Below are 24,873 nucleotides of genomic sequence, written 5' to 3' on the forward strand. Positions count from 1 at the left end.
CAGCATAAAAAATTGTACGATCATCCAAGGATTTAAACCATGAGTAGGACAATTTCTTAGCATCAATTTCATTCTTTCCCAAGATTGCGCAACATGTTCATGCTCAAGTTGCTTAAAATTCATGATTTCCGTCCTAAGCGAAATAATTTTCATGGGAGGAAAATGTTTAGTAATAAAGCATCATCGCACTTATCCCAAGAATCGATACTATTGCGAGGTAAAGAAGAAAACCAATTTTTTGCGCGATCTCGCAAAGAAAACAGAAATAGTTTCAACTTCACAATATCATTGTCCACATCGTTTTTATTTTTCATATTGCATAATTCCACGAATGTGTTAAGATGGGATGCGGCATCCTCATTAGGAGTATCGGAAAATTGATCTTTCATAACAAGATTCAACAAAGCAGCATTAATATCACAAGACTCCGCACTAGTGGCGGGAGGCGCAATCAGAATGCTAATAAAATCATTATTGTTGCTATTGGAGAAATCACACAACTTGGTGTTCTCCCGAGTCATAGTGACTGCGCAACAAGATTGCACTCAAAAAAAGATCTGACGAGAAAAATGACGAACGAAAAAGAGGGCGAATAAAACGGGATTTTTTTGTGAAGTGGGGGAGAGGAAAACGAGAGGCAAACGGAAAATAATGTAAATTGCAAGGAGATGAGATTTGTGATTAGGAACCTGGTAGATGTTGATGATGTCTTCCCGGCAACGGCGCCAGATATTCCATTTGATGCGGCTTGAACTACGTTGGTATTGCCCCAAAGAGGAAGGGATGATGCAGCCCAGCTACGGTAGGTATTTGCCTCATTGATGAGACCAAGGTTATCAAACCAGTAGGAGAACCATGAAACACCACGTAAATAGCTCCTGCACACAAAGAACAAATACTTGCAACCCGACGTAAGAGAGGGGTCCTCAATACCTCACAGGTAAAAAGATAGGTAAAATTGTACTAGATTGGATAAACAGATCTCGCGGGAACATGAGATAAAATAAATAATAATACATTGAAGCAAGTTATTTTTGGATTAATAGACCGTGAAGGCAAATATAATAAAGAAGAGACCCGGGGGCTGTAGATTTCACTAGTGGCTTCTCTCGAGAAAAATAGCATACGGTGGGTAAACAAATTACTGTTGGGCAATTGATAGAACTTCAAATAATCATGATGATATGCAGGCAATGATCATTACATAGGCATCACGTCCAAGATTAGTAGACCGACTCCTGCCTGCATCTACTACTATTATTCCACACATCGACCGCTATCTAGCATGCATCTAGTGTATTAAGTTCATGGATAAATGGAGTAATGTGATAAGAACGATGACATGATGTAGACAAGATCTATTTATGTAGAAATAGACCCCATCTTGTTCTCATTAATAGCAATGATACATACGTGTCGGTTCCCCTTCTATCACTGGGATCAAGCACTGTAAGATCGAACCCATCACAAAGCACCTCTTCCCATGGCAAGAAAAATCGATCTAGTCGGCCTAACTAAACCAAAGATTCGAAGAAGAAATACGAGGCTATAATTAATCATGCATATAAGAGATCAAAAGACTAAAACAACTTTCATGGATAAAAACATAGATCTGATCATAAACTCAAAGTTCATCGGATCCCAACAAACACACTGCAAAAAGAGTTACATCAAATAGATCTCCAAGAGACCATTGTATTGAGAATCAAAAGAGAGAGAGGAAGCCATCTAGTTACTAATTACGGACCCATAGGTCTACAGTGAACTACTCACGCATCATCGGAGAGGCACCAATGAGGATGATGAACCCCTCCGTGATGGTGTCTAGATTGGATCTATGATTTCTAGAACTTGCGGCAGTTGGAATTGTGTTTCGTCGACTCCCCTAGGGTTTCTGGAATATTGGGGTATTTATAGAGCAAAGAGGTGGTGCAGGAGGCCACCGAGGTGGGCACAACCCACCAGGGCGCGCCTGGGCCCCCAGTCACGCCCAGGCGGGTTGTGCCCCCCTCGGGGCGCCCCTCTAGTACTTCTTTGGCCCGTCGTGTCTCTTCTGGCCCAGAAAAATTCTCCAAAAATTTTCGCTGTGTTTGGACTCCATTTGGTATTGATTTTCTGCGAAGTAAAAAACAAGCAAAAAACAAGAACTGGCACTGGGCACTATGTTAATAGGTTAGTCCCAAAAAATGATATAAAGTTGCTATATAATGATTGTAAAACATCCTAGAATGATAATATAACAGCATGGAACAATCAAAAATTATAGATACGTTGGAGACGTCTCATGAACCTGTTGTAGAAAAACCCTGTTGAGAACCAATAACGTATCGATCTCTGATGCTAAAACTCAATCTGGTAATGAGTGTGAACCTATTGATAATGATGTTATTGATGATAATAATATTGATAATGATGCTCCACCTAATGATAATAATGAAGATGATAATGAGGTAGAGGTAGAACCTGAAGTTGAGCTTGATGACCCATCTCCTAAAAATAAGAGATATGATAAAAGAGATTTTGTTGCTAGGAAGCATGGTATAGAAAGGGAACCATGGGTATAAAAACCCATGAATTTCCCTAGTAAAGCTTTAAAGTCTAAAGATGAGGATGCTTTTAATCGTTCTATTGAATTGCTTCCTTTGACTGATGCTATGAAAATGCCTCCTTATGCTAACTACATGAAAGATATTGTTAGTTTGTTACTAATAAAAGGAAATTCATGAGGCAGAAATTTCCACTATGCTTGCTAATTATTCTTTCAAAGGAAAAATCCTGAAAAACTTGGAGATCCAGGGATGCCTACTTGTAGGATAGAAAGTATGTCTAGAGGGGGGTGATTAGACTACTTGACCAGATAAAAATCTAACCTTTTCCCAATTTTAGTTGTGGGTAGACTTTAGAAAATCTAGCAAGCCAAGTATCACACTACACATGCAATTCTAAGAGTATAGCAGCGAAAAGTAAAACATTCCACATGTAAGTAAAGGAGGGGTTGGGAGAAGGCAAACGCAATGGGGACACAAAGATTTTTGACGTGGTTCTGATATGTGGTGCTATCATACATCCACGTTGATAGAGACTTCAACCCACTGAGGGTAACGGTTGCGCGAGTCCATGGAGGGCTCCACCCACGATCCACGAAGAAGTAACCTTGTCTATTCCACCATGGCTTCCGTCCACGAAGGACTAGCCTCACTCGGGTAGATATCCATGAAGTAGGTGATCTCCTTGCCCTTACAAACTCCTTGGTTCAACTCCACATTATCTTGGAGGCTCCAAGTGACACCTAAACAATCTAGGAGACATCACTCTCCCAAAGGTAATAGATGATGTGTAGATGATGAACTCCTTGCTCTTGTGCTTCAAATGATAGTCTATCCAACACTCAACTCTCTCTCTCTCACAGATTTGGCTATGGTGGAAGAGGGATTTTAGTGGAAAGCAATTTGGGGAAGGCTAGAAATCAGGGTTCAAATGGTTGGATTGGAAACTTTTGATCTCAACACATGAGCAGGTGGTTCTCTCTCAAAAAATGAATGGTGGAAGTGTAGCTTCATTCTGATGGCTCTCTTACTGAGTAATAGGGGTTGGAGGGGTATATATAGCCTCCACACGAAACCCAACCATTACACACTTTTAACCAGACCCAGATGCACCGACTGGAATTCTCGGTGAGACTAACCTATGCAAAAAATGTGAACGTTGGAGGTCTCAGTGGGACCGAATGGGAAACAACTCAGAGCAACTGATGTGCAATGGTAAAGCAAACCTTGTTTCGGTGGCACCGATTGCATCATCTCGGTAAGACCGAAGTGAAGCAATAAGGCAACATAAAGTTGGCAAGCCATCTCGGTGGCACCGATTACAAAACTCGGTTAGACCAAAATAATTGCAACAGATGATAGAGAGTTGACAGGGCCATCTCGGTGGGACCGAGATCCATATCGATGGATCTGATTTGTTAGGGTTTGGTTGTGGCACTATCCACATGAACTCAGTGGGTCCGGATAGATAGATTTCGATGGGACCGAGTTGGCTTTTAGGGTTTTTGGACAAGTTTAGATAAAGAAAGTGGCTGAGGGTTTTGGAGCAATATCACTAAGCACTTGAGCAACCAGATCATCATAAAAACCTCATCCCCTTTTAGTAGTATGGGTTTTCCTATGGACTCAATGTGATCTTGGATCACTTAACCAAAAATGCAGAGTCTTGAGCTTTTGCCAATCCATGTCCGTAGCATTTTGAGGGGTCCACATTCACTAGTCCTTGCCATGCCAATCATTGAACTTCCCGAAATCTTTAACTTGCATGTATATTAGTCAATGAGATATATGTTGTCATTAATTACCAAAACCACCCAAGGATTAGTTGCACTTTCACTACTACACCATGCTCAATTAAGAATAATTATGTTAGGAACTCCTTTATGTGATCTAGGAGCTCATGTCAGCGTTATGCCATTATCTCTTTATAAATGTCTTGACTTGAATAAGATGATACCCACCGAAATTTCTTTACAAATGGCAGACAAGTCTACAATTATTCATGTTGGTATTTCTGAGGATGTTTCGGTTGTGGTTGCTAATGTTATTATCTTAACGGGCTTTGTTATACTTGATATGCCCAAGGACGATAATATGTCGATTATCCTTGGAAGACCTTTTCTTAATATTGTAAGGGTCGTTATTAATTGTAATAAAAGCAAGGTTCTTTTTCATGTTATGGCAGTGAGCATACGATTTATTTTTCGAGAAAGCCAACTAAAGGAAATATCCTCGATTCTATTGAAAATATTATGGCTATTACTACTAGAGGCTTTGAATTTTCTCTTCCGGTTCCCGAAAAGAAATATCAAACTATAATGATTGGAACCATGCCTATCCAAGTTGAGGTAACTTAGTGCTTTACAAAAGTTCTTCGGTTTTATGTTGCATGGAAATAGTTTGTTAATAAGACTTGATCAACCTAATTAATAGATTCTTTTTAGAGGCATATGATCGATGAATTCCATAAGCTAAGTTCATTTATTTTGAAGAAAAGTTCATCGCTTTTGAAAAAAATCAATAATTTTAAAAAAAAACTTCACAAAATTTGAAAAAGTTCATAGGTTTTGAAAAAAAGTCATGAATTTGAAAAAAGTCATCAATTTCAAAAAAATCACAAAATTTTAAAAATTCTTCAATTTTGGATGAAGTTCATCGATTATGAAAAAAATCATCAATTCTGAAGAAGTTCAAAATTTTGACAAAAAAAGTTCATCAGATTGAAAACAAAACTGATCCCTTTATTAGTAGGTATTAGTAGAATGCCCGTGATATAAAGATAATGCATGTTAAATTTGTCATCCGGGCAGAAGCACTAATCCCTTCATTAGTAGGTACTAGTAGAATGCCCATGCGTTTCTACGAGCTTCTGAAATATTTTGCTGAAATTATATAAAGATAATGCATGTTAAATTTGACATGTAGAGACAATATAACACAGTCACAATTGCATAATAATTGATGTCCACTTCACTTGTAATGTAAATTGATAACAAAAAGGCAAATTGACAATATATACATATAAAGCGATGATCTAATTAAAAATCTTTTACAAATTACTAAGATCTACTTGATGCGCTTAGGAAATTCTCGCACAAAATCAAAAAAGTTATCTTTAGCTTCATTCGCACAATGTTTGAGCAAGTATAATAAAAACTATTTCCTCAACTCATACCCATCCAACAAAAGCAATATATGTAGTTAGCACGAATACGTCACGTGGTAGGTCTTAAAACATGTGTAATGGACAATACTCACTGCGCGAACCGGCTTCACCAGTTCATTACCGTTCCATGAGATCAAAAAATTAAAAAGAAAATAACCACACATATCCCTGCAATTTACAATTTTTTATTATATTAAATAAAGTGATAATAAAAATAAATGTTTGTATACGGAATTTACTACCCGTCTATACTCGTTGGAATACCACACAGAAATAAACGTTGCTATCTTGATATATCGGAATTTCATCATGGTTGATTTATTTCAAGTGTTTCTTTGAATTCCCTCACAAAACTTTTTAATTTCGCTAGATGCCCCAGAATTTTTAGCTCCGACAACTATGATATATAAATAGGGTCCAGAATAGATACATGACATGCCTCTTTGTTGATGAGGTACAAGATGTATCGTCTGCTGAATGCATATGAAAGATAAATCTACAAGTGGTAGCTATTAGAAACAACAATAAACCATGACAAACAATGGACAAAAGACCTTACTTGCTATGTTGCATGCTGAGATGTTGTTGTCTATTTCAGGCGAGCTATCAAACAAAGTTGCCAACATCTAAATGGTTGCCTTCACACATAACTTTTGATCTCGTGTTGAATCTAGCATCATGGACTGAGTAAAAACTATTTAGAAACATGTTGATACTAATGGTAGTAAATGAAAATTATGATAACTTATGCAAAATAGAGATAGAGATATAGAGATAGAAATATATATATATAGATATAGCTGTCTGTTACATAAGCAAGAGAGCGAGTAGCTAGCGTCCTGAGCTCCTGATCTCTATCACGTACATCCCTAGACCATGAAGCCCCACAAGAGCAACCCCTTCTCCAGGAAGATTGCTACCTCTTGAGCACTGCGTTGGTTTCCCTTGAAGAGGAAAGGGTGATGCAGTAAAGCAGCGTAAGTATTTCCCTCAGTTTTTGAGAACCAAGGTATCAATCCAGTAGGAGACCACGCGTGAGTCACCTCGTACCTACACAAACAAATAAGAACCTCGCAACCAACGCGATAAAGGGGTTGTCAATCCCTTCACGGCCACTTGCAAGAGTGAGATCTGATAGAGATGGTAATAATAAGATAAATATTTTTGGTATTTTTATGATATAGATTGAAAGTAAATATTGCAAAATAAAATAGTTTGGAAACTTGTATGTTGGAAAATAGACCCAGGGGCAATAGGTTTCACTAGTGGCTTCTCTCAAGATAGCATAAGTATTACGGTGGGTGAACAAATTACTGTCGAGCAATTGATAGAAAAGAAAATAATTATGAGAATATCTAGGTATGATCATGTATATAGGCATCACGTCCGTGACAAGTAGACCGACTCCTGCCTGCATCTACTACTATTACTCCACACATCGACCGCTATCCAGCATGCATCTAGAGTATAAAGTTCATAAGAAGATAGTAACGCCTTAAGCAAGATGACATGATGTAGAGGGATAAACTCATGCAATATGATGTAAACCCCATCTTTTTATCCTCGATGGCAACAATACAATACGTGTTGTTTCCCTTTCTGTCACTGGGATCGAGCATCGCAAGATTGAACCCAAAGCTAAGCACTTCTCCCATTGCAAGAAAGATCAATCTAGTAGGCCAAACCAAACTGATAATTCGAAGAGACTTGCAAAGATAAACCAATCATACATAAAATAATTCAGAGAAGATTCAAATATTGTTCATAGATAGACTTGATCATAAACCCACAATTCATCGGATCTCGACAAACACACCACAAAAGAAGATTACATCGAATAGATCTCAAAGAGAATCGAGGAGAACTTTGTATTGAGATCCAAAGAGAGAGAAGAAGCCACCTAGCTACTAGCTATGGACCCGAAGGTCTGAGGTAAACTACTCACACATCATCGGAGGGGCCATGGAGTTGATGTAGATGCCCTCCGTGATCAATGCCCCCTCCGGTGGAGCTCCGGAAAAGGCCCCAGGATGGGATCGCTTGGGTACAGAAGGTTGCGGCGGTGGAAATAGGGTTTCGTGGTGCTCCTGGATGTTTGCGGGTTATGTGAACATATATAGGAGGAAGATGTAGGTTGGTTGAGCCACGAGGGGGAAGGGTGCGCCCAAGGGGGTAGGTGCGCCCCCCTACCTCGTGGCCGCCTCGTTCGTTTCTTGACGTCCACTCCAAGTCCTCTGGATCACGTTTGTTCCAAAAATCACGTTCCCGGAGGTTTCATTCCGTTTGGACTCCGTTTGATATTCCTTTTCTACGAAACACTGAAATAGGCAAAAAAATAGCAATTTGGGTTGGGCCTCCGGTTAATAGGTTAGTCCCAAAAATAATATAAAAGTGTAAAATAAATCCCATTAACATCTGAAATAGATAATATAATAGCATGGAACAATCAAAAATTATAGATACGTTGGAGACGTATCAAGCATCCACAAGCTTAATTCCTGCTCGTCCTCCAGTAGGTAAATGATAAAAACAGAATTTTTGATGTGGAATGCTTTCTAGAATATTCTTCAATGTATTTTTCTCTATTGTGGCATGAATTTTCAGATCCGAAAGATTCAAGATAAAAGTTTATTGTTGACATAAAAATAGTAATACTCCAAGTATTTTAATCAAGCAATTATGTCTTATCAAAATACCATAGCCAAAGAAAACTTATCCTTACAAAGTCACATAGTTTGGCCATGCTTCATTTTCGTCACAGAAAATGCTCTCATCATGCACAACCCCGATGACAAGCCAAGCAATTGTTTCATACTTAGCCTTTTCAAACTCTTTCAACTTTCACGCAATATATGAGCGCGAGCCATGGACATAGCACTATGGGTGGAATAGAATATGATGATTGAGGTTATGTGAGAAGACAAAAGGGAGAAAGTCTCACATTGATTCAGCTAATCAATGGGCTATGGAGATGCCCACCAATTGATATCAATGCAAGGAGTAGGGATTACCATGCAACGGATGCCCTAGAGCTATAAATATATGAAAGCTCATCAAAGAAACTAAGTGGGTGTGCATCCAACTTGCTTGCTCACGAAGACCTAGGGAATCTGAGGAAGCCCATCATTGGAATATACAAGCCAAGTTCTATAATGAAAAATTCCCACTAGTATATGAAAGTGACAAAATAGGAGACTCTCTATCATGAAGATCATGGTGCTACTTTGAAGCACAAGTGTGGAAAAAGGATAGTAAAATTGTCCCTTCTCTCTTTTTCTCTCATTTATATGTTTTCTCTCTTTTTTTTATTTGGACCTTCTTTCTTTCTTTTTTGGCCTATTTTCTCTTATTTTTTCGTCTAGAGTCTCATCCCGACTTGTGGGGGAATCATAGTCTCCATCATCCTTTCCTCACTGGGACAATGCTCTAATAATGATGATCATCACACTTTTATTTTCTTACAACTCAAGAATTACAACTCGATACTTAGAACAAAATATGACTCTATGTGAATGCCTCCGGTGGTGTACCGGGATTGTGATGAATCATGAGTGAAATGTATGAAAAAATTATGAACGGTGGCTTTGCCACAAATACGATGTCAGCTATATGATCATGCAAAGCAATGTGACAATGATGATGCGTGTCATAATAAACAGAACGGTGGAAAGTTGCATGGCAATATATCTCAGAATGGCTATGGAAATGCCATAATAGGTAGGTATGGTGGATGTTTTGAGGAAGATATAAGGAGGCTTATGTGTGATAGAGCGTATCATATCAGAGGGTTTGGATGCACCGGCGAAGTTTGCACCAACTCTCAAGGTGAGAAAGGGCAATGCACGGTACCGAAGAGGCTAGCAATGATGGAAGGGTGAGAGTGCGTATAATCCATGGACTCAACATTAGTCATAAAAGAACTCACATACTTATTGCAAAGATCTACAAGTCATCAAAACCAAGCAATGCGCGCATGCTCCTAGGGGGATAGATTGGTAGGAAAAGACCATCGCTCGTCCCCGACCGCCACTCATAAGGAAAGCAATCAAAGAACACCCCATGCTTCAAATTTGTCACATAACGTTTACCATACGTTCATGCTACGGGACTTGCCAACTTCAACACAAGTATTCATCAATTTCACAATTACTCAACTAGCACACCTCTAATATTACCACCTTTATATCTCAAAACCATCTATCAAGCATCCAACTTCTCTTAGCATTTAAAATTTATAACCAAAGTGAATTACCATGCTGTTATAAAGGACTCTCAAAATGATATAAGTGAAGCATGAGAGATCAATTATTTCTATAAAATAGAACCACTGTCGTGCTCTAAAAGATATAAGCGAAGCACTAGAGCAAAAACTATACAACTCAGAAGATATAAGTGAAGCACATAGAGTATTCTAATAAACTCCAATTCATGTGTGTCTCTCCCAAAAGGTGTGCACAGCAAGGATGATTGTGGTAAACTAAAAATCAAAGACTCAAATCATACAGGACGCTCCAAGCAAAACACATATCATGTGGCGAATAAAAATATAGCTCCAAGTAAAGTTACCGATGGACGAAGACGAAAGAGGGGATACCTTCCGAGGCATCCCCAAGCTTACGCTTTTTGGTGTCCTTGGATTTTACCTTGGGGTGCCTTGGGCATCCCCAAGATTAGGCTCTTGCCACTCCTTGTTCCATAATCCATCAAATCTTTACCCAAAACTTGAAAACTTCACAACACAAAACTTAAAAGAAAATCTTCGTGAGCTCCGTTAGTAAAAGAAAAAAACCCACCACTTCAAGGTACTGTAATTAACTCATTCTTTATTTATATTGGTGTTAAACCTACTGCTTTTCTATGGTTCATAAACTCTATTACTAGCCATAGATTCATCAAAATAAGCAAACAACACGCGAAAAACAGAATCTGTCAAAAACAGAACAGTCTGTAGTAATCTGTAGGTTTCCAATACTTCTGGAACCCCAAAAATTCTAAAATAAATTGCTGGACGTGAGGAATTTATATATTAATCATCTTCAAAAAGAATTAACTAAATAGCACTCTCCAGTAAAAAAATGGCAGCAATTCTTGTGAGCGCTAAATTTTCTGTTTTTTTACAGCAAGATCAAAAAGACTTTCCCCAAGTCTTCCCAACGGTTCTACTTGGCACAAACACTAATTAAACACAAAAAACACAACCAAAACAGAGGCTATATAAATTATTTATTACTAAACAGGAACAAAAAGCAAGGAATAAAATTAAAATTGGGTTGCCTCTCAACAAGCGCTATCGTTTAACGCCCCTAGCTAGGCATAAAAGCAAGGATAGATCTAGGTATTGCCATCTTTGGTAGGCAATCCATAAGTGGCTCTCATAATAGATTCATATGGTAATTTAATTTTCTTTCTAGGGAAGTGTTACATGCCTTTCCTTAATGGAAATTAGAATTCAATATTTCCTTCCTTCATATCAATAATTGCACCAATCGTTCTAAGGAAAGGTCTACCAAGAATGATAGGACATGAAGGATTTCAATCTATATCAAGAACAATGAAATCTCCGGGCACATAATTCCTGTTTGCAACAATAATAAAATCATTAATTTTCCCATAGGTTTCTTAATGGTGGAATCCGCAAGGTGTAAGTTTAAAGAACAATCATCAAATTCACGGAAACCTAGCAAATCACACAAAGTTTTTGGGATCGTGGAAACACTAGCACCCAAATCACACAAAGCATAGCATTCATGATCTTTAATTTTTTATTTTAATAGTAGGTTCCCACTCATCATAAAGTTTTCTAGGGATAGAAACTTCCAACTCAAGTTTTTCTTCATAAGATTGCATCAAAGCATCAACGATATGTTTAGTAAAAGCTTTATTTTGACTATAAGCATGAGGAGAATTTAGCACGGATTGCAACAAGTAAATACAATCTATCAAAGAGCAGTTATCATAATTAAATTCCTTGAAATCCAAGATAGTGGGTTCGTTGCTATCTAAAGTTTCGACCTCTCCAATCCCACTTTTATCAATTTTTGCATCAAGATCTAAAAACTCCGAATTATTGGGACCCCTTCTAACTAAAGTTGACTCATCTCCAGTCCCATCATTATCAAGATTCATATTGAAAACAAGGATTTAATAGGGGACACATCAATCACTTTTATATCTTCATCTTTATTCTCATAAAAACTTTCCGGTTTAGCGGCCATCTTATTAACTAAGGTGGCCTGCTTATCCGAGATTTCAGCAATTAATTTTTCAAGATGAGCAAGCTGATATTTTAAACCATAAAATTCCTTAGACATATCATCAAGATCTTTACTCATGAAACTGATAAAACTTTTTTGTTCTTTAAGCTTGTTTCTAAAGAAATTATTATGCTCAAACTGCAAGGACATAAAACTTCTAACGTTGTTTTAGATTTCTTCCAACCTTCTAAGGTGAGGATCAACTCCTTTTGGTAAAGCCATAAGGGCAACAAACAACAAGAGGTAAGCGAAAAAGAGGCGAACGGAAAAAGAGGGCAAATAAAACGGCAAGGGTGAAGTGGGGAGAGGAAAACGAGTGGCAAATGGCAAATAATGTAATGCAAAGGATAAGAGTTGTGATGGGTACTTGGTATGTCTTGACTTGGCGTAGATCTCCCTGGCAAAGGCGCCAGAAATCCTTCTTGCTACCTCTTGAGCACTGTGATGGTTTTCCCTTGAAGAGGAAAGGGTGATGCAGTAAAGCAGTGTAAGTATTTCCCTCGGTTTTTGAGAACCAAGGTATCAATCCAGTAGGAGACCACGCGCGAGTCACCTCATACCTACACAAACAAATAAGAACCTCGCAACCAACGCGATAAAGGGGTTGTCAATCCCTTCACGGCCACTTGCAAGAGTGAGATCTGATAGAGATGATAATAATAAGATAAATATTTTTGGTCTTTTTATGGTATAGATTGAAAGTAAAGATTGCAAAATAAAATAGATTGGAAACTTGTATTATGGAAAATAGACCCGGGGGCCATAGGTTTCACTAGTGGCTTCTCTCAAGATAGCATAAGTATTACTGTGGGTGAACAAATTACTGTCGAGCAATTGATAGAAAAGCGAATAATTATGAGAATATCTAGGTATGATCATGTATATAGGCATCACGTCCGTGACAAGTAGACCGACTCCTGCTCGCATCTACTACTATTACTCCACACATCGACCTCTATCCAGCATGCATCTAGAGTATTAAGTTCATAAGAACAGAGTAACGCCTTAAGCAAGATGACATGATGTAGAGGGATAAATTCATGCAATATGATGTAAACCCCATCTTTTTATCCTCAATGGCAGCAATACAATACATGTTGTTTCCCTTTCTGTCACTGGGATCGAGCACCGCAAGATTGAACCCAAAGCTAAGCACTTCTCCCATTGCAAGAAAGATCAATCTAGTAGGCCAAACCAAACTGATAATTCGAAGAGACTTGCAAAGATAAACCAATCATACATAAAAGAATTCATAGAAGATTCAAATATTGTTCATAGATAGACTTGATCATAAACCCACAATTCATTGGATCTCGACAAACACACCGCAAAACAAGATTATATCAAATAGATCTCCAAGAGAATCAAGGAGAACTTTGTGTTGAGATCCAAAGAGAGAGAAGAAGCCATCTAGCTACTAGCTATGGACCCGAAGGTATGAGGTAAACTACTCACACGTCATCGGAGGGGCCATGGAGTTGATGTAGAGGCCCTCCTTGATCAATGCACCCTCCGGCGGAGCTCCGGAAAAGGCCTCAAGATGGGATCTCTTTGGTATAGAAGGTTGCGGCGGTGGAAATAGGGTTTTGTGGTGCTCCTGGATGTTTGCGGGGTATGTGAACATATATAGGAGGAAGAAGTAGGTCGGTTGATCCACGAGGGGCCCACAAGGGGGGAGGGCGCGCCCAGGGGGTAGGCGCGCCCCATACCTCGTGGCCGCCTCATTCGTTTCTTGACGACCACTCCAAGTCCTCTGGATCACGTTTGTTCCAAAAATCACGTTCCCGAAGATTTCATTCCGTTTGGACTCCATTTGATATTCCTTTTCTACGAAACACTAAAATAGGCAAAAAAACAGCAATTTGGGCTGGGCCTCTGGTTAATTGGTAGTCCCAAAAATAATATAAAAGTGTAAAATAAATCCCATTAACATCTAAAATAGATAATATAATAGCATGGAACAATCAAAATTATAGATACATTGGAGAGGTATCAAAGATCTCCCTACTGATGCAGCTGGCGTTTGAACATGTTGTAGGTGGCAGATCCGGTTGAGCTCGTCACCATGACGAAGACCGACGTGATGGGGAGGGCCGTCCGACGAGACTTCCACTATGGCAGCCACGGCTTCAATGTCTCGCTCTTCTGGTCGCCCTTCCTGGTCAAGGTCAACCTCTCCGACGCGGTGCCCAGCCTGGGCCTGTGGAGTGTGGGAAGTGCACCTCGACACGCTGGATGCCCGGTGGGCGACGCACATCGCCGACTTTGACTACATCGTCCTGTCCGGCACCTACTGGTTCTTCTGCCCATGCGTGTACTACGAGGGCAGCCGGGCCGTCGGGCACCACGGCGGCGCCAGCGATGCCCACAACGCGATTGAGACACCCGTCTTCGGTGCGGCGCGCGCCGTGTTCCGCACGGCACTCGGCGCCGTGTTCCGCACGGCGCTCGGCGCCATCACGGCCCCGGCCCACGAGGGGTTCCGCGGCAAGGCCGTGGTCCGGACGGGCATGCCCGTGCACTTCGAATGGGGAGTGGAACAAAGGCGGCAACTGCGTCCGCACGCGGCCGCTCCGCCGCGGCAAGTGCGCCCGTGATGCCATGGTGGCCGAGTTCCACGCCGCGCATGTGGGAGACGGAAACCATGCATGCAACCCCATACACATGCCCCTCTCTCTCTCAACGCGGCAACAGGCGGAGACGTGATGTGGTCTGATGGTTTGTCTTTTGGTTGTGCATGCATAGGTTGACACGCTCAGGAAGACAGAGGCAGCGTCGCAGCAGAGCCGGAATGGCGTGGAGATGCGGCTACTGGACATCACAGAGGCGATGGAGCTGCGACGGGACTGGCACCTGAGCCGGTACTGACACCCGCTGGGCGGGAGGGTGGAGGGGAGCTTCATGGGTGGACTGCTTGCACTGGTGCTTGCCCGGGCCGATCGACATGTGGAGCGAGCTGCTGTTCTAGATGCTGTCGTCTATACCTGGCCATTTGTCGAGCCGGGCTGGGCTTCGGGACGGGCCTATGATAACCCACAAGTATAGGGGATCGCAACAATTTTCGAGGGTAAAGTATTCAACCAAAATTTATTGATTCGACACAATGGGAGCCAAAGAATACTCTCAAGTATTAGCAGCTGAGTTATCAATTCAACCACACCTAGAAACTTAATATCTACAGCAAAGTGTTTAGTAGCAAAGTAAGATGATAGTAGTGGTAACGGTAGCAAAAGGTAACAGTAGTAAAAGTAATGTTTTTGGTATTTTGTAGTGATGATAGCAATAGCAACGGGAAAGTAAATAAGCGAAGAACAATATATGGAAAGCTCGTAGGCAATGGATCAGTGATGGAGAATTATGCCGGATTCGGTTCATCATGTAACAGTCATAACCTAGGGTGACACAGAACTAGCTCCAGTTCATTGATATAATGTAGGCATGTATTCCGAACATAGTCATACGTGCTTATGGAAAAGAACTTGCATGACATCTTTTGTCCTACCCTCCCGTGGCAGCGGGGTCCTTACGGAAACTAAGGGATATTAAGGCCTCCTTTTAATAGAGAAGCGGAACAAAGCATTAACACATAGTGAATACATGAACTCCTCAAACTACAGTCATCACCAGTAAGTATCCCGATTATTATCACTTCGGGGTTAACGGATCATAACACATAATAAGTGACTATGGACTTGGAAGATAGGATCAAGAACACTCATATATTGATAAAAACATAATAGGTTCAGATCTAAAATCATGGCACTCGGGCCCTAGTGACAAGCATTAAGCATAGCAAAGTCATAGCAACATCAATCTCAGAACATAGTGGATACTAGGGATCAAACCCTAACAAAACTAACTCGATTACATGATAGATCCCATCCAACCCATCACCGTCCAGCAAGCCTACGATGGAATTACTCATGCATGGCGGTGAGCATCATGAAATTGGTGATGGAGGATGGTTGATGATGACGATGGCGACGGATTCCCCTCTCCGGAGCCCCGAACGGACTCCGGATTAGCCCTCCCGGGAGGTTTTAGGGCTTGGCGGCGGCTTCGTATCGTAAAACGTGATGATTTCTTCTCTCTGATTTTTTTTCTCCCCGAAACTCAATATATGGAGTTGGAGTCAGAGACGCAACAGGGGGCCCATGAGGTAGGGGGCGCGCCCCCCACCCTCATGGCAAGGTGGTGGGCCCCCTGGCCTTCATCTTTTGCAGGTATTTTTCTTGTTTTCTGAAAAGTGGCTTCATGAAGTTTCAGGTCATTTCGAGAACGTTTGCTCCTGCACATAAATAACACCATGGTAATTCTGCTGAAAACAGCGTTAGTCCGGGTTAGTTCCATTCAAATCATGCAAGTTAGAGTCCAAAACAAGGGCAAAAGTGTTTGGAAAAGTAGATACGTTGGAGACGTATCAACACCCCCAAGCTTAAACCTTTGCTTGTCCTCAAGCAATTCAGTTGACAAACTGAAAGTGATAAAGAAAAACTTTTACAAACTCTGTTTGCTCTTGTTGTTGTAAATATGTAAAGCCAGCATTCAAGTTTTCAGCAAACATTATAACTAACCACATTCACAATAGCGCATAGGTCTCAAGTTTACTCATATCAATAGCATAATCAACTAGTGAGCAATAATAATAAATCTCAGATGACAACACTTTCTCAAAACAATCATAATATGATATAACAAGATGGTATCTCGCTAGCCCTTTCTGAGACCGCAAAACATAAATGCAGAGCACCTTTAAAGACCAAGGACTAACTAGACATTGTAATTCATGGTAAAATAGATCTAGTCAAGTCATACTCAATGTAAACTAACAATAATGAATGCAAATGACAGCGGTGCTCTCTAACTAGTGCTTTTTAATAAGAGGATGATGACTTGGCATAAAAGTAAATAGATAGGCCCTTCGTGGAGGGAAGCAGGGATTTGTAGAGGTGCCAGAGCTTGGTTTTGAAATAGAGGCGAATAATATTTTGAGCGGTATACTTTTATTTTCAACATAACAACCAAGAGATGGCGATATCTTCCATGCTACACACATTATAGGCGATTCCCAAACAGAATGGTAAAGTTTATACTCCCCCTTCCACCAACAAGCATCAATCCATGGCTTGCTCAAAACAACGAGTGCCTCCAACTAACAAGAGTCCCAGGGGGAGTTTTGTTTGCAATTATTTTGATTTAGTTTGCATAAAGCATGGGACTGGGCATCCCGGTGACCAGCCATTTATCTCGTGAGTGAGGAGCGGAGTCCACTCCTCTTGAGAATAACCCGCCTAACATGGAAGATACAGACAGCCCTAGTTGATACATGAGCTATTCGAGCATACAAAACAGGATATTTATTTGAAGGTTTAGAGTTTGGCACATACAAATTTACTTGGAACGACAAGTAGATACCGTATATAGGTAGGTATAGTGGACTCATGTGGAATAACTTTGGGGTTTAAGGAGTTTGGATGCACAAGCAGTATTCCCGCTTAGTACAAGTGAAGGCTAGCAAAAGACTAGGAAGCGACCAGCTAGAGAGCGACAACAGTCATGAACATGCATTAAAATTAATCAACACCGAATGCAAGCATGAGTAGGATATAATCCACCATGAACATAAATATCGTGAAGCCTATGTTGATTTTGTTTCAACTACATGCGTGAACATGTGCCAAGTCAAGTCACTTAAATCATTCAGAGGAGGATACCACCCTATCATACCACATCATAACTATCTCAATAGCATGTTGGCACGCAAGGTAAACCATTATAACTCATAGCTAATCAAGCATGGCACAAGAAACTATGATCTTTAGTTGTCATTGCAAACATGTTTATTCATAATAGGCTGAATTAGGAACGATGAACTAATCATATTTACAAAAACAAAAGAGGTCGAGTTCATACCAGCTTTTCTCATCTCAGCCAGTCCATCATATATCATCATAATTGCCTTTCACTTGCACGACCGAATAGTGTGAATAATAATAATAGTGCACGTGCATTGGACTAAGCTTGAATCTGTGGGCATTCAATAAACAGGAGAAGACAAGGCAATATGGGCTCTTCTGTCAGGTCAGCAATAATGCATATAAGAGCCACTTCAACAATTTAATCATGGTCTTCTCCTATCGACCCCCAAAGAAAAGAAAAGAAATAAAACTATTTACACGGGAAAGCTCCCAACAAGCAAAAGAAGAACAGGAAATCTTTTTGGGTTTTCTTTTTAATTACTACTACAAGCATGGAAATTAAAACTAGCTAAAAGCTACAACTAATTTTTTTTGGTTTTTCTTAAGGTTTATTAAACACACAAGAAGAAAGCAATAAAAAGGAAAGTAAACTAGCATGGATGATACAATGAAAAAGTATGAGCACTGACATCTAGAAATGAGTGTGTAAACATAAATGTAATGTCGGTGGGAAATACATACTCCCCCAAGCTTAGGCTTTTTAGCCTAAGTTGGTCTATGGCCACGGCTGGCCTGGCGGATATCCATAATAGTAGTTGGGGTCATACTGCGATGAAGAAGAGGAAGGCTCCGATTCCCACTGGCTTATAATCATCTCCGGATCCCACTGGTAATTAGACTATCGTGAAGGATCAACTTGTGGTTCCGGCTCTGGCTCCTCAGCTGGTGCAGGGTTCCGGTAGGCGTGAATAGCCTTCAACAGAACAAGGTATGTGCCTGAAGATAAATCAAACAAAGAAGGAGCAGGCAGGGTAATAGTCTCAGGATGATGTTTATTAAAGAACAATTGATATCTAAGCTCTCCTCCCCTATTCTTAACAATAAAATGATGTGCCACCATACTTTTATAATCTAAATAAACACGAGGCAACACTTTTTCTTCCTTCTCAAAATGCCTAATAGGTATGTTAAAATGAGCAGCTAGGTGTGAAGCATAGATGCCTCCAAAGATGGGGCCCTTGGTACGGTTCAGACTTAACCATTTGGCAATAATACCACCCATACTAAAAGTGTTATCACTGTATAAACCGTGGAGCAGAATAATAATATCAGGGATACTAAGGTTTCCACAGTTTCCGCGACCAATTAAGCAATGACTAGCAAATAATGCAAAATAACATAAAACAGGAAAAATGTATGCTAGTGATTCGTGCATCGGAAACCTTCCTTGTTTCCCCTACAGTGATAGTATCAATAAACCCCTCCACATCATCGCGATGTGGTTCTTCTGTCTTGCCCTCAAAAGGGACTAAACAAATCCAACAGAAATCATAAAGTGACATCTCCTTATGCTTCATCATATAAATGAAACTCCACCGTAGGTGGCGAGTTCCTAGAATGGAAATGAAAGTTTTGCACAAAGGTATTTGTGAGTAAGAGATACTGATCGCATTGGTCATGGAGGAAAGTGGTGAGGCATGCATTCCTAGCCATTTCATGAAAATATTCATAGATACTGGCTGCTCTCAAGAAATCATCAGAAGGCCATTCCCACGCCCGAACCTCCGCGGTGCGAGGCAGATTATACTTAGGCTTCGGTGCCTTTTCCTTCGAGCTTTGGCTCGATGAGCCCCTCAATATTCTCCTCATCATTTTCTGAAAAATTCTGAAATTTTTAGTAACTTCAAAATAAAAGTAAACCAAACTCAATAATATTGATAGCAACTACTCCTACAAGTGCCTAGGGCCTATATCATGCATTAAAACTACTTTTGACCATATAAATTTGACATGCAAGCTCAAGAACAAGGTCACCTAAGCAGCAAAAATTTGCAATGAATAAAGCACCAGAACAAAAACTAATTGGACCAATGGAGGAGTCACATACCAAGGAACAATCTCCCCAAGCAGTTTTGTGAGAGGTGCTTTGAGCAAGGAGATCGAAAATGGCAGCAAAGTGAGCTTGAACTCGTGCTTAAGCTGGATATTCGTGTTTGGGGGAGGAAGAAGGAGTGTGTGGGTGAAAGGATAAGTGGAGGAGGGCCACTGTGGGCCCACGAGGCAGGGGGCGCGCCCTCCACCCTCGTGGGCAGGTGGTTGACCCCCCCTGCTGTGTTCTCAGTGCCAAATATTCTCAAATATTCTAGAAAAAATCATATTTAAATTTCAGGGCATTTGGAGAACTTTTATTTTCGAGGTATTTTTATATTGCACGGATAATCAGATAACAGACAGAAAAATATTTATTTTTACTTTATTTAATATAAATAACAGAAAGTAAAAGTGCGGTACAGAGGGTTGTGCCTTCTAGTTTCATCCATCTCATGATCATCAAAAGGAATCCACTAACAAGGTTGATCAAGTCTTGTTAACGAACTCATTCTGAATAACATGGAACCGGAGAAATTTCGAATAGCACTATGTTACCTCAACGGGGATATGCACATCCCCAATAATAAGAATATCATATTTCTTCTTGACAGTAGGAAGAGGAAATTCAAAACCTCCAAATATAATCGATGGAATTTTTCCAATAGAGTAGATACTATGAACTTGGGGTTGTTTCCTCGAAAAGTGTACCGTATGCTCATTACCATTAACATGAAAAGTGACATTGCCTTTAGTGCAATCAATAACAGCCCCTGCAGTATTCAAAAAGGGTCTTCCAAGAATAATAGACATACTATCGTCCTCGGGAATATCAAGAATAACAAAGTCCGTTAAAATAGTAACGTTTGCAACTACAACAGGCACATCCTCACAAATACCGACAGGTATAACAGTTGATTTATCAACCATTTGCAAAGATATTTCAGTTGGTGTCAACTTATTCAAATCGAGTCTACGATATAAAGAGAGAGGCATAACACTAACACCGGCTCCAAGATCACATAAAGCAGTTTTAACATAATTTATTTTAATTGAGCATGGTATAGTTGGTACACTGGGATCTCCAAGTTTCTTTGGTATTCCACCCTTAAAAGTATAATTAGCAAGCATGGTGGAAATTTCAGCTTCCGGTATCTTTCTTTTATTTGTAATAATATATTTCATGTACTTAGCATAAGGATTGGTTTTGAGCATATCAGTTAATCGCATACGCAAAAAGATAGGTCTAATCATTTCAGCAAAGCGCTCAAAACCCTCATCATCCTTTTTCTTGGATGGTTTGGGAGGAAAAGGCATGGGTTTCTGAACCCAAGGCTCTCTTTCTTTACCATGTTTCCTAGCAACAAAGTCTTTCTTATCATAACGTTGATTCTTTGATGGTGGGTTATCAAGATCAACAACAGGTTCAATTTCTATATCATTATCATTACTAGGTTGAGCATCATTATGAACATTATCATTAACATTATCACTACTTTCAGGTTCATTACCAGGTTGAGTTTCAGCATCAGAAATAGAAATATCATTTGGATTCTCAGGTGTTTCAACAATAGGATCACTAGAAGCATGCAAAGTCCCATCATTTTTCTTTTTCTTCTTTTTAGAAGAACTAGGTGTATCTATATTATTTCTCTGAGAATCTTGCTCAATTATCTTAGGATGGCCTTCAGGATACAAAGGTTCCTGAGTCATTCTACCAGTTCTAGTAGCCACTCTAACAGCATAATCATTATTCTTACTATTCAATTCATTGAGCAAATCATTTTAAGCTTTAAGTACTTGTTCTACTTGAGTGGTAACCATAGAAGCATGTTTACTAATAAGTTTAAGTTCACCTTTAACATTAGCCATATAATCACCCAAGTGTTCAGGCATATTTGAATTGTATTTCAATTGTCTACCAAAATAAGCATTAAAATCTTCTTGCTTAGCCATAAATTTATCAAACTCATCTAAGCATGGGCTAGCAAACTTAGTAAATGGTATTTCAGCTTTATCATATCTATAGAGAGAATTTACCTTTACTACCTGTGTTGGGTTATCGAGACCATGAGTTTCTTCAATAGGTAATGGATTAAGATTATATGTTTCTTCAACAGGCGGTAAATTAAGACCATGTATTTCTTCAATAGGAGGTAAATTCTTAACATCTTCATCTTTAATACCTTTTTCTTTCATAGATTTCTTTGCCTCTTGCATATCTTCAGGACTGAGAAATAGAATACCCCTCTTCTTCGAAGTTGGTTTAGGAATAGGCTCAGGAATTGGCTCCGGAGGTGTCCAATTATTTTCATTTGTTAGCATATTGTTCAATAGAATTTCAGCTTCATCTGGTGTTCTTTCCCTGAAAACAGAACCAGCACAACTATCCAGGTAATCTCTGGAGGCATCGGTTAGTCCATTATAAAAGATATCAAGTATTTCATTTTTCTTAAGAGGATGATCAGGCAAAGCATTAAGTAATTAGAGAAGCCTCCCCCAAGCTTGTGGGAGACTCTCTTCTTCAATTTGCACAAAATTATATATATCCCTTAAAGTAGCTTGTTTCTTATGAGCAGGGAAATATTTAGCAGAGAAGTAATAAATCATATCCTAGGGACTACGCACACAACCAGGATCAAGAGAATTAAACCATATCTTAGCATCACCCTTTAATAAGAACGAAAATATTTTAAGGATGTAAAAGTAACGAGTTCTCTCATCTTTAGTGAACAGGGTGGCTATATCATTCAATTTAGTAAGATGTGCCACAACAGTTTCAGATTCATAACCATGAAAAGGATCAGATTCAATCAAAGTAATTATATCAAGATCAACAGAGAATTCATAATCCTTATCGGTAACACAGATAGGTGAAGTAGCAAAAGCAGGGTCAGGTTTCATTCTAGCACTTAGAGATTGCTTACTCCATTTAGCTAATAACCTTTTTAGTTCATTTCTATTTTTGCAAGATAAAATAGCGAAAGAAGCTTCTTGATCAAAAACATAACCCTTAGGAATAACAAATGATTCTTCATCATCACTTTCATCAGTATCATCATATTCAATATTTTCAATTTCTCTAGCCCTAGCAATTTGTTCATCAAGAAAATCACTAAGTGGCACAGTAGTATCAGGCATAGAGGTAGTTTCATCATAAGTATCATGCATAGCAGAAGTGGCATCATCAATAACATGCGACATATCAGAACGAATAGCAGAAGCAGGTGTAGGTGTCGCAAGCTTACTTAAAACAGAAGCTGAATCAAGTGAAGAGCTAGATGGCAGCTCCTTACCTCCCCTCGTAGTTGAGGGATAAATCTTGGTTTTTGGATCTCTCAAGTTCTTCATAATGATAAGAAGATATATATATCCCAAGTGACTCAAAGAATAGAGCTATGCTCCCCAGCAACGGCGCCAGAAAATAGTCTTGATAACCCACAAGTATAGGGGATCGCAACAGTTTTCAAGGGTAAAGTATTCAACCCAAATTTATTGATTCGACACAAGGGGAGCCAAAGAATACTCTCAAGTATTAGCAGCTGAGTTGTCAATTCAACCACACATGGAAACTTAATATCTGCAGCAAAGTGTTTAGTAGCAAAGTAATATGATAGTAGTCGTAACGGTAGCAAAAGGTAACAGTAGTAAAAGTAATGTTTTTGGTATTTTGTAGTGATGACAGCAATAGAAACGGGAAAGTAAATAAGCGAAGAACAATATATGGAAAGCTCGTAGGCAATGGATAAGTGATGGAGAATTATGCCGGATGCGGTTCATCATGTAACAGTCATAACCTAGGGTGACACAGAACTAGCTCCAGTTCATTGATATAATGTAGGCATGTATTCCGAACATAGTCATACATGCTTATGGAAAAGAACTTGCATGACATCTTTTGTCCTACCCTCTCGTGGCAGCGGGGTCCTTACGGAAACTAAGGGATATTAAGGCCTCCTTTTAGTAGAGAACCTGAACAAAGCATTAACACATAGTGAATACATGAACTCCTCAAACTACAGTCATCACCGGTAAGTATCACGATTATTGTCACTTTGGGGTTAACGGATCATAACACATAATAGGTGACTATGGACTTGCAAGATAGGATCAAGAACACTCATATATTGATGAAAACATAATAGGTTATGATCTAAAATCATGGCACTCAGGCCCTAGTGACAAGCATTAAGCATAGCAAAGTCATAGCAACATCAATCTCAGAACATAGTGGATACTAGGGATCAAACCCTAACAAAACTAACTCAATTACATGATAGATCCCATCCAACCCATCACCGTCCAGCAAGCCTATGATGGAATTACTCATGCAAGGCGGTGAGCATCATGAAATTGGTGATGGAGGATGGTTGATGATGACAATGGCGACGGATTCCCCTCTCCGGAGCCCCGAACGGACTCCAGATCAGCCCTCCCGAGAGGTTTTAGAGCTTGGCGGTGGCTCCGTATCGTAAAACGCGATGATTTCTTATCTCTGATTTTTTTCTCCCCGAAACTCAATATATGGAGTTGGAGTCGGAGACGCAACAGAGGGCCCACGAGGTAGGGGGCGCGCCCTAGGGGGGCAGGCGTGCCCCCCACCCTCGTGGCAAGGTGGTGGGCCCCCTGGCCTTCATCTTTTGTAGGTATTTTTCTTATTTTCTTAAAAGTGGCTCCGTGAAGTTTCAGGTCATTCCGAGAACGTTTGCTCCTGCATATAAATAACACCATGGTAATTCTGCTAAAAACAGCGTTAGTCCGGGTTAGTTCCATTCAAATCATGCAAGTTAGAGTCCAAAACAAGGGCAAAAGTGTTTGGAAAAGTAGATACATTGGAGACGTATCAGCCTACCAAAGCCCGATGCAAAAAACCCAGGCCTGAGCCCGGCCCGGCCGTCGGGCCTAAAAATCAGGCCTGAGCACGGCCCATGATGCTAAAAGCCCGCCAGGCGTTGGGCCGCGGGCCGGGCTGTTGGGGAACGCAGTATTTAAAAAAATCTCCTATGGTCACGCAAGATCTATCTAGGAGATGCATAGCAACAAGAGGGGAGAGTGTGTCTATGTACCCTTGTAGACCGAAAGCGGAAGAGTTTAGTAACGCGGTTGATGTAGTCGAACAT

The 24,873-nt window shown here is 40.1% G+C and overlaps 1 pseudogene; it reads left to right on the forward strand.

Moving 5' to 3' along the window:
- Positions 1-14,031: 14,031 nt before the first annotated feature.
- On the forward strand, positions 14,032-14,934 carry LOC125526678 (protein trichome birefringence-like 20; annotated as a pseudogene).
- Positions 14,935-24,873: the final 9,939 nt, after the last annotated feature.

Source organism: Triticum urartu, chromosome 6A, assembly GCF_056163025.1.
Source record: "Triticum urartu cultivar PI428250 chromosome 6A, HENAU_Tu73, whole genome shotgun sequence".
In the NCBI taxonomy this organism is placed as follows: Eukaryota; Viridiplantae; Streptophyta; class Magnoliopsida; order Poales; family Poaceae; genus Triticum; species Triticum urartu.